This window comes from Sarcophilus harrisii, chromosome 1 (genome assembly GCF_902635505.1).
Source record: "Sarcophilus harrisii chromosome 1, mSarHar1.11, whole genome shotgun sequence".
In the NCBI taxonomy this organism is placed as follows: domain Eukaryota; kingdom Metazoa; phylum Chordata; class Mammalia; order Dasyuromorphia; family Dasyuridae; genus Sarcophilus; species Sarcophilus harrisii.
Genome location: NC_045426.1, coordinates 518,530,473 through 518,542,583, shown reverse-complemented (window position 1 = coordinate 518,542,583; position 12,111 = coordinate 518,530,473). Strand labels below are relative to the sequence as shown.

The 12,111-nt window shown below is 31.4% G+C and overlaps 1 protein-coding gene across 1 annotated transcript in view; it reads right to left on the bottom strand.

Annotated features, from left to right (window-relative positions):
* The window catches only part of DOK6 (docking protein 6), a 672,272-nt gene that overhangs the window by 406,954 nt on the left and 253,207 nt on the right, over window positions 1-12,111 (bottom strand). The window lies entirely within an intron of this gene.

The following is a 12,111-nucleotide window of genomic DNA, read 5'->3' as shown; positions in this document are numbered from 1 at the left end:
CATTTTCTTCAACTCATGCTCTCAAATTATAGTTTTGAGTACCTCTGCAGAATAGAGAAAACCAGGATTTGTCTTCAGAAAAGGATACTGAAGCAAAATAGCAACAACAATAACAAAACTCTTCTACTCCAAAGAGTAACTTCAAATCATCATTTAAAAGCAAAATCATAGAAAAACTTAAAAAACCATAAAACAAACAAAAAACTTTTAAAATCAAATTAGAGAAATTGGGGGAAAATTAAAAAAGAAAAACTTTTGAGAAAAAAACAAAAACAATAAGAAAGAAAGTCAACCAATTGAAAAAGGAGATTCAGAATATTAAGGAAGAAAATAGTTTCTTGCAAACTAAAATTGGGTAAGGGGAAACCAGTAAAGTTATAAGAGTCCAAGAAATAATAAAACAAAATATCAAGAATGAAAATTGAAGAAAAGGTAAAACATCTCATAAGAGAAAGAGTTGATCTAAAAAGAAAACATAAGAATAATCAGACTACCTAAAAGCTGTTAATGAGAGTGAACTCTGTATGACCTGAGTGAGCCCAGTAAAATTATGTAAAATCACAAAACCCATGTCCCCTTTGATCTACAAACCCAAATCGCCTCACATCCTCTCAGAGAAAGATAAGCTTTCTTGCAGAGAAGTGACAACCCCAGGCAAGATTTCACATTCATTTGAGAATTATCAAACTTCCCTTAGACTCATACATAAAATGGGTCTTCAAAAAATGATTCTTTGCAGATCAATTCTCCCTTGAGAATGATATATCCTCCAAGAGAATCCCTCGTGGTGTTTCTTTAATAATAAAGCCTTTTTTATCATAGCCTCTAGATTTAGCAAATTGTTTTGCTCAGAACTAGCTTCTCTGAGAGAAGGAACCTCACTCATTCCTGCCTAACCCTCTCATTGCATACCCTCATCACTGTGACCAAAAGTAGAATCTTGATACACTAATACAAGAAGTAGTTAAAGAAAATTGTCCTGAAAGACAAGAACAAGAGGGGAAATTAAAAAAAATATATATCACTACCTGAAACATAAGGAAAACCTTCAGGAATGTCAGCCAAATTCTAAAACCCCCAGGTCAAAGGAGAAAATATGAGCAACAAGAAAAAAAAGCAATTCAAAGAGGGCAGACCTCAAATTAGAACCATACAAAACCTAACAATGACTAATGAAAATACTGCAGATCTTAGAACACTATATGTTGGAAAGCAAAAGACATGGAGTTATGACTGAAAATAACATAGCCAACAAAGTTAAGCATAATCCTGAATGAAAAAAAGAATATTCAATGATTTAGGTTTTTGTTGCCAAAAAAAAAAAAAAACCCTGAACATAATAGAAAATTTTACATGCAATATCAAAAGAGAAATATCAAATAAATGTCAAATATTAATTACAAGGGACTCAATTAGGGTAAACTCTTTAGTTTTTTATTTGAATATTTAAACAGTATGTCTAAGGTTTCATTAGTAACTGAGTAGTTTGAAAAAGATTGTAAAAGACTTGAGTGTGATGTGATTCAAAAGACAGAACTGTGAAAGAAAAGGTAAAAAGAGTAATTATCTTATAGAAATAAGGTGTGAGAGTAAGTTCTGACACAGAGGAATTAGATGGGGCAGGAGGTCTGATAGTTCTAGGATCCTACTCTCATTGGGTAAGAAGGAACAATATATATATTATTTAGAAATGTATAAAAGGTCTTCTAAATTCAAAAACAATTAAAGGGTAATGAGATAGGGAGTAGGGAGAGGATAAAAGAGGGATTTTTAGAAGCAATCATACACACATCGATCTGGATTAAAGAAAGAATGTCAAAAACATTTGGCTGGGAATAGAAGTATTCAAAACTTATAAAGAAATAAGAGGGTGGGGAATGGAATAAAAGGTACAGGGATGTGTATATATTAACAGGAATAGAATAGGTGTATAGATGAATAGGAATGGAATAAAAAGGGAATAATTTACATATATGGAAGACTATAAAAGTCTTTTAAATGCAGATAGAAACAAGAGTGCATGGGGAGTTTAAGGGGGGATCCTGGAAGTGAGATGGGGTATAGGTTAAGTAATAGACAGGCAAGGTAGTGGGTAGAAATAAAGCAGAGGGACCAGGAGAAACAGGGAATAAGATACACACAAATATAAAATAAAAATCACAAGTAGAATTTATAATGGATTTCATCAAAAGAGAAAAACAGGGAATATTAATCAATATTGTTTTAGATTATATAAAATAAATAGACAGTATAAGCTTGGAATATTGCTGTGATGAAGGAAATAATGAGTTGGTAGAATTAGAAAACAAAATGTAAAGACTTGCTTGGATTTATGAAAGAAGATGTTATATACCTTGAGAGAAACAGAGCACAAACAATCATAGTATTGATTTTACAGAGATGCATATAAATGTATACATGTATATATGTGTATGATTATTGATGTCTATGTAAATATATATGTATGTATGTATGACTATATATGTATATGTATGTGTGTTTATGTGTATAAAGCTTAATTGCAGCCTTTTTGGGGGGAAAGAGGGAAGAAGGGGAAAAAAGAATAAATTATAACTGCATGGCAGAGAACAAAAGAAAACCTTTAAGGAAACAAAGAAAAGATATCTCTGAACACAAGTATGGTATTTATAAATAGGTGTTCTTGAAATGGAAATTTATTACTTTATAGTTGAAATCATCTCATGTTCTGTGCATGTGGCAATTTTTTTCTTTTCTTATTTTGTATTTAAGTTTAAAAGAAAGAAATAAAGAGAGAAAGAAGAAAAAAATGTTTCAAGGGGGCAGCCAAAGTCATACTACGATTGGAATGAAAAAACAAACTAACACAATTATAATAAGTTTACTATGTGCCAACTGCTATGCTAAGTACTGAAAATAAGAAAACAAAACAAAACGAAAAAAATAAACATACTCTCTCTCCCCCAGGATATTACATTCTAATGGGAAAGATACAAAGGGATATTTAAGTCTGAAAAGTTATAGAATATAGATTTTGAATGTCAAGGAATAGATTGATGTGCCCAATTTAAGAACAAAAGCAGAGATAATTTGATCATGGACTGTGGTTTCAAGACAATCCCTTTCACCACATCACCACAACAATGTTGGCTGAATAATATATCAAGATATAATTGGAGATGGTGGTCCTATCAATTTAGAGGATGACACAGAACTCAGAGAAATAATCACTATATTTGGATTAAAGAATTGGGACCCTGAGGCAGCTAGGTGATATAGTAGAGCACCAGCCCTGAAGTCAGGAGGACCTGAGTTCAAATTTGGTCTCTACACTTAAGAGATCCTAGCTGTGTGACCCTGGTCAAGTCACTTTACCCCAATTGCCTCAGGGAAGAAAAAAAAAAAAAGATTGTGACCCAAAAGGCCTAACTTGATTGAAAACCTTTTCTTGCTTAAAAACCTTTCCTTTCTCCCTAACTTCTCTGGGATAAAATACAAATTACTTTGTCAGACAATTAAGGCCCTTCTTGATATAGTTTCTACCTATTTTCTGGTCTTATTTCATATTCCTCTATTTCACACATGACATTCCAGTCCTACAGCATTACTATTCTTTTCCTACAACTGACATTGTATCTCCCATCTCCCTATTTGTATAGAAGCTGCTCTTGATCTCTAGAAGTCCTATTTACCTATGCCTTTCAGATGTTTTTAAATCTTTCTCCAAAGCTCAGTACATATGCTTCCTCTTCCCAAAAGTTTTATTCAGTTCACCATTTTTATTATAAACAGGAAGAAAGAATCAGTGTTAGGCTTATCTGATTTTTGGATGACATAAATATAGGAGAGACATGGGAAATATTCTATAGGATAAAACATTTCTTTTAAAAATGATCCCAGCTGGGTAAAATATGAGCCAATTCCTGCAATTGGGCTCAAAAAGTAAATAAGTACAGTCAGTATACACAAAAGAAATTGTCATATGAAAAATACTTTTATTTACAGTTAATTTGATTCAAATAAAATAATAAAATATTACTCTAGTCTAAATTAATACTTTTTTTTTTTTTTTTTTACAAAATGAGAGACATAATTACCAGAGTATGTTATACCTTGATTATATCCTGGAATATTGTATTGGATCTGAATATCATATTATAGAAAGGATTTTGACTAAAAAGAACATATCCAGAGAACAAACAAAACATTAAAAAGATTTGAAACCATGCCTAAAAGAAAATTAACTAAAGGAATTGCAGGTTTTTAGAAAATAACTTATATTCCATTTCAAAGATGGAGAAATTGAAGTACAAAGCAATTTTGTTTGTGATCCTCGGAAGAATTAATTATATGTATTAATTGTTTTTTAAAAATATTTTTCCTAAATGTTACTAAATATTTGATAAACATATTTACTTCCAAATAGCCTTACTAGACGATGAAACTACTAAGATATAAAGAGTATGAGAAATACATTAGTGGAGGAGACACTCACTGTAATGAAATTATACATCATTTGAATTAAGAAGAAATACAAGATAATTAGATGATATAATACTTGAAGTATTAATGGGTAAGGCCATGATCATGTAAGTTAACATTCCAAGTAGTATAATTATTTCTTTTTCTTTTCTAGGATCCTTTTGGATAAAACACTTTAATCCTAGGGGATGAAATTAGTGGTGGAAACTGCTAGCAGATTGGGGGAGGGGGGGCGTATTAGCATTCTTTAAGCAGTTCTAAAATGACAATCATGTCTGATATGATGAAGAACTAACATCTGTGTGTTGCTGCTGAACTTAGCAATTTATTTCCCCTGATCACTGAAATACTATATTTAGATTGTTAGTCATTACCAGAAAAGAATCAATAATATCATAGATTTAGAATTGAAAGAGACCTTAAAAGCTATCAAGGCTAAGCCCTTTATTTAAGCCCCTAAATTTTGAAAAGGGAACTGAGGCCAAGAGAAGATGTTTCTTTAATTGAGAAGGGAGGAAATGGGAAATATAGGATAAGAATTTAGGGTTCCAATTAAAAAGAGACTATTATTTCCATTGCAATGGTCTGCTAATTGAACACTCATGGTTTGGCATATTTTTGGTTCAAAGATCAGCATTTCCACATCAAATGAAATCAGGACCAATATGACCATTCTTTTGATTTATTGTGGGTTTAGATTAATGAGAAACAAACAGCAATGTTCAGATGTCATTGTTTCTCTCTTCTGTAGGTCGTCTTATTTTCATTCCTAAATATTCAAATTGCAATCTTATCCTTCTACTCTCCTTCCTCTAAGAGATTTTATTGAGTTTCCCCACTATTGACAGCATTAGTACTTGTTTTATTAAAATTTCTTTAAACTGTTTCTTTTTCATCTACTAGGAAAATTAAGGGAAATTTATTAGCTGAATTTATGTAAATTCTCCAGTTCAGTTTTCATTCAGGATAAATTTGTTTTGAATATCTGTTATGACAATTATATACAGCTACATTTTCAACTCTAATGCATTTTTAATAACTTCCTTCAGCAGCTAGTGATTTGAATTTCAAATTTCTTTCTACCAAGAAGTAAAAATTACAGTTTTTATAGCTATTTCATATTAAAAAAATTGATTTATGCAACAAGATCTCTCCTGTAGTAAACATATCAAATGTTTAAACAAGCCCATTAATACCCATAAGGTTTGTAATATTTATGTTCCTTATATAGCATGACAGAATGTTAGAGTTGATAAAGAAACATTTGCTTTCCTAGTTCATTCCATATAGAACCCTAATTCAGACTTGGACATATTTTATTCAGTTTATTTATACCCTTGATTTATTGCCACTGTATCCTGTGTCATTAGGCTCAAGGGTATAGTAGCAATAATTGAAAAGAAATTAAAGTTTAAAAATAAATGTTAAAAATCTAAGAATAGGAAAATAAACTTAATTCATTTTTTTTTTCCTTTCTGGAAGTAATTTTTTTTAAAATAAGAAGAAACATACTTGGCCAAGATGACTGTGTCTTTTTCAAAACATTGTCAATACACATCCATCTACTCTGTGCATTTCCAGACCTTTTACCCTAGGAATGAATTTTATTATCCAGTGAATAAGCACAAACTTATCTAATGACCTACATTTGACTGGCCTCAGACCATGCTTCATGTTCATCTCCCCAGACATCCAGGAACATCTTGCCTTTGAACATCTAGCCAATCTGTGGCTCATGTATTTTACCTGCAAGATTAATAATTAAATCAATACAACCATTGTTTCTGGAATGAGAGTGACAATGGCTTCGCTCCACTCACAATTTTATAGATTCTCTAGACAAAAATTCACTTTTCTGCCCACTATTGTCTGTCTTTATTAGAATGTAGGCTCTTTTAAGTAGTTATTATTTTGCCTTTATCTTTGTAAGTAACCTATGGGCTTTATCATGAGATTTGGTATACAGTAGGTCCCTAATACATGTTTTTTTTTTTTTTCTTTAATTTATTAATTTATTCACTTTGAAAGTTTTTTAAGCAGTAGTAATAGTAGTAGTAATAATAACAATATCTAGTATTTATATAGCAATACTATATTGAGAGGAACTATGCTAAGTACTTTACAATTTTCATCCTGTGGGGCAGTTAGATGGTGCAGTGTATAGAGCACTAACCCTGAAGTCAAGAGGACCTGAGTTCAAATCTGAACATTTCCTGTCTGTGTGACCCTGGACAAGTCACTTAACCCCAAATGCCTCAGCAAAAAAAAATAAACAAAAACCAATCCTCATCATCAAATATTATCCCATTTAATCTCTAAAAACAACTCTGGGAGGGATATGCTTAATATTATTTTCACTTTACAGTTTCCTAAACCATCTGTAACTGGGACAAAAAGAGGACATTAATTAAGGATTCACAACTAGTAAGCAACTAAGGTCATGTTCCTGACTCCAGATGCCAGACCCCTTTCTTTATATATTGCTCCATGTAGGTAAATACTTTTATAATAAGAAGTATTTTATGTTGGAATGAAGAAGTTTATGTTTTGTTATTCAGATTTTACTTCTGAGGAACTTGAGGTTACAAGAGGTGTAGAGCCTTAATCAAGACTACAAAATTAATAAGTATCAGAGCTGGGATAATTTAAATCATCGTTCATTATATTTCTAAGTCCTTAAAATTGATGTTCTATTGATGTACTTCTCCTTTAATTTAGTGGCAGGAAATAAATAGTGCTTCTAAATGAACTTACATACTTCTTTTCATAAGACAATGAAAAAATATAATGACCAATGTGTTTCTCTTTCTCTCTTTTTGCTACAGATAGAAGGAACTTCAAAACTAAATTCTGTTCTCAGGCACAATGTGTTCTTTTGTTTAATTAACTTTTTGATTTTGTATTGAGTTTTGTGAGCTGCCTTAAATCTTTATTAAAGTAGATGGATCAAAAATCCTTTAAAATGGCACTGAGTCCTAGAGAACACCAAATATAATGGACTTTATCTAAAACATGAAAGTGAGAACTCATTCATTTTTGCTATTATAATTCTTTCCTTTAAATACTATCTTTGGAAAATGTTATCAACTCCCATAAGTTCATCTCTTTGAAGTTGACTCCAAAATCTTCATTTACAGTCTCTCTTTTTCTTAAACTTTTGTCTCAAATAGGAAATTCCTTGCTAGACATCTCTATCTGTATGTTCTATGGATAGCTTTATTTCATTATGTCAAAAACAAAATTTGTTATTTTCTTCAATTCTCAAATACATAATTCTCTTCCTAATTATACTATTTTTGTCAAAGGTCATTTTCCTATTAATAACTATATTTCTCAGAAGAACACAATCATTTTTTTCTCAATCCCTATCATTGAAACTTTGGAATGATCCATGATTCTTCATTCTCCTTCACCCCTCATTTCTAATTAAAATAGTGGAGGCATTTTGCTTCCAGAAAAATCTCTTCTATCTAAGCCTTTCTTTCCACTCACATAACCACTATTCCAGTTCATTCCTTAGTTCATCTTTTTTCACCAAGATTATTGCAGTAGTCTTCCTATCTTAGTCTTTTCCTCTTAAAATTCATTCTTCACATAGCATCAATATTGGGATTCTTAAATCAGATATTGGATGAAATCAGTCCTATGATTAAGAAGTGTCAATCATTTATTATTGTCTTTAGAATAAAATACAAGTGATTCTGTTTGGCATTTAAAGCCCTTTACAATCTAAAACTCCACCACTCTTTCTAAATAATTATTTGTTCATTGTTCCCTTTACCTACTCTGTATTGCAGCCAAAAAGACCTACTTGCGCCTCATACAGAGATTAAATTAAACTCTAATGCTATATCCTGATCCCTCTTGTTGGTGCCTACTCCTGTGATGAATTTTTATTTATTTTATTCACATTTTAAATGTATTTATATGGACACATATTCCCCTCCAGTCATTAATAGAATGCAATCTGCTTGTGAGCAGGAATGACTTCATTTTTGTTTTTATATTCTTAACATCTTATATTTAGCAAATATTTGTTGAATTGAATTGCATGTTATTTTGAAATTTAGAATTTTTTTGCCAAATCCTACAAATCAGGAAGTTGGAGCTTTATTATAATGCTACAATAAGGACATAGAAAACATACTGGTTTTCTTGGGAAAGAGATATTTTTTTCCCTAGTTCCCTCAAGTTAATATCTAGCAACATTAAGTAGGAGTTCTATTGAAAGATTTGCCATTATTCTCCAACACAATTGTTAGAGAAGTTCTTTACTTAATGTTGGATGTCCAAGTCTTCTGTCTGTGGGTAAAGCATGTCTTAGAAGACTTCATGAATAGAGTGTTTCTTGGAACAGGGTTGTAATTTATCCAGAATAGGAAAAAAAAATATTGATTATTCTTATTTTGTAATAGATCTATGATAACATAGATGTAGTCATTCCTACCAGAGACATAGATTGCAGCCCTCATGCATGCCTTCTTAATTGGCTGGGGGTCTTCCTCCCTTCCTCTTTACATGTTTGAATGTCAGTTGAGCATAAAGACTGTCTGTTTCTTCACTTCTATGTTTTCACGATCTATCTTCTTTTTCAGACATACATCCTTTTTATGATTTCTTCCTACCACATTACTTTGATAAATGATAGATTGATCATGCATATCACAAGCTTATGCATTGCTCCTTTATAATGATATACTTCAATTTGGGGGGGAATCAATTTACTACTTTTAGAAAAAAATTATATCAAGAACACATCACATGAACAACTTTTTAAAAATGAGATCTTATCTTTAATAATAACTTTGAAATAGTAATAAATAAGTGCCAAACTTTAAAAAAAATAAGAGAGTATATAATTTTTAAAATCCTGCTAAACTCCTGAAATTTGGGATATAGATTCTGGAAAACCTTAGATATTAATAATGTAACACTGGACCAAGAGGAATCATGGAATTAGCAACTCAGAACTAGAAGGAAAGCCTTATATGACTAGTTCCTAGAACATTATCTAGTATACAGTAGATACTAAATGTGCACTGGGTACTTAGGGCAAAAAGAAAAAAAAATCCTACAATAAAGAAGCTTTCAATTTATTGAAGCCACTTGGAATGTACACAGTTAAGTAAATACAAAGTATATAAAAAGCCATTTTAAGAAGGATAGGGTGCTAATAATTACTAGTGGGAAAATGCTAATAAATACTTGTGGGGGGGGAACTTCTCAGAGATTATGCATCATAGAATCTTATTTTACAGGTGAGAAATATAAGACCTAGAGGAGTTCAGTGACTTGTTTAAGCTAGTTAATAACAAGTGCCATGTAAGAGGTATCAACTGAACTGATTTGAAAGAACAATAGAAATTATGAGGTAAGGATGAGGATAGAATGCTTTTCCAGCATGGAAAGACAATTCAGGTAGAACAGAATGTGAATGAAGTGGGATAACCTCACTGAAAAGCTCTCTAAATGATACAGATTTGAGATAACATAAATCACAGAAACATAGATTAAGAAATGGAATTTACCTTAAAGACCAAAATTGGGGAAGCTGAGACACAGAAATGTTAAGTAATTTGGCTCTACTAAGTGTCTGAGATACAGTTCAAACCATTGTCTTCTTGATTCCAGATCTAATCCTTTAGTTTCTGTACAACCATGCTGTTTCACTATCATAATTAATAACAATTTATATTACACACTAAATAGAATAAAAGAATTCCAACTTATTCTGCTATAACAACTCATGACAGACTCACTTAATAATACATTATTCTCCATAAGGAAGTGTTATGAAATGACCAAATATTAAAAATACTAGAGTTAAAAGGCACCTCAAAGATTATGGAATCATATAATCTCATTTTATAGATGATAAGTTTTAGGCCTAGCAGAGTTAAGTGACTGGTTCAAGCTAATTAATAACAAATGCTCTTGTTCCTCAGTGGTTTTCAATCCAATAAAACAAATGGGAAAAATTCCACTGCCTTTGAGTATAATATCCATCACATGGAAATTTGAATGGTGAAAGATCCAGAGAACATGATTTATAAAGATCATTTGAAAAAACTGTATTCCTCATGTTAAAATTTCTATTATATTAATAGCCTTTTAAAAACCAAGTCAAATACCCCTTTAAATACTATTTACTATATATTATTTAAAGTATTTTACTATGAGATTTGTGGTTAATGTTGATGTCACTATTATGGATCAGGATATACAGAAATAATGAAAAATCAAAACAAACAAACAAAAAAGACTGAATATATATCCTTGTATATTTTTGTACATATGTATTTATGTGTCTAATTCTATAGCTATCTGTTGTGCACATAACGTTATTGTTGTTACTCGAACCATGATCATTGAGGTAGAGAGCTATTGATGCAAAAAATCTCTTTTACTCACACTGATGTTATGGGCTCTAAAGTTTATAACCTTTAAAAGTTGCCTGGGGCACTGAGATGTTAAGTGACTAAATGGAGTCACATAACCTTTATGTGTAAGGAATGAGATTTTGAAGCTGGATTTATCTTTATATACCAGAACATGACACTTTTAAGTATAAAATAAAAAAAAGTTTTAAAAGAGCAAAAGATCCCAGGTTACTATTTTCATAAAATTAACCCCCAATGTTTGCTCTCCATGAGGATTCATGTTCCACTATTTAACATGAAAGGGCTGATATAACATTAGTGTTTTCCTTCACAATTGATCACAGCAGCAGTAAGTTAAATTTCCTTAGGGTTTCTTAAATCACTTGCAAACTGAATTAGTCTACTACCGGTTATCAGTAGTAACTTGCAATCCTAAAACATGAATCTTCATAATCCTATCATGATAAAAGTAATATTTTAGGGATTGTGTGTAATGATTCCAATTATTAAGGTGCTTTGGGCAATTTTGCTTGCAAATCAATAAAGCCTGTATCATAACTTTCTATAAAGAAACTATGCTGTTAACATTTCCTCCATTGGTTCTAAATCTCTTACTACCCTTTGATAGTATGCAGGAAGAAAACAGAAAAACAAAATAAAACAAAATCCATGTGTATTTTTCCTGGGAACGTTGCTTATTCATAACTTACTTGTATAAATTCAGTATTCACTTACCTCTGATCAATCAGAATTATTGGTTATTTACAGAATGACCAAGTGATAAAGTTTGCCTGTTGATTAACAGCCTCAGAATACTGCTAGTGATTTCTAGTCCATCAGACTCTGATCAAGGATAAAACATTTCTTTAGCTTTGAGTACAATTCCCAAAGGTAAGCTTTGCTTGTGAACAATGATAAATAAAAATAAATAAAGAGGAAGAGAAGAAAGGAACTCAAGAGAATGCAAGAGAGAAAAAATAAGAGAAGAAAGAGGGAGACTACCTTATAACAATCATCTAAAGTACCACTAAGCAGCAAACTTTTCTTAGATTAGCTACCATTTTTATTAGTAACTTCAATTGTGTTCAACATTTTGTGAATACATTTGTAATTTTCTTTGCAAAGATAGTGCAGTATTTGCCATCCCCTTCTCCAATTCAACATGGTTAACGGACTTGCCTCGGATCATACAACTAGTAAGTGTCTGAAGTGACAACTAATCTCACAATCAACTGACTCCATCCCTAACTCTCCATACACTTTGGCATTT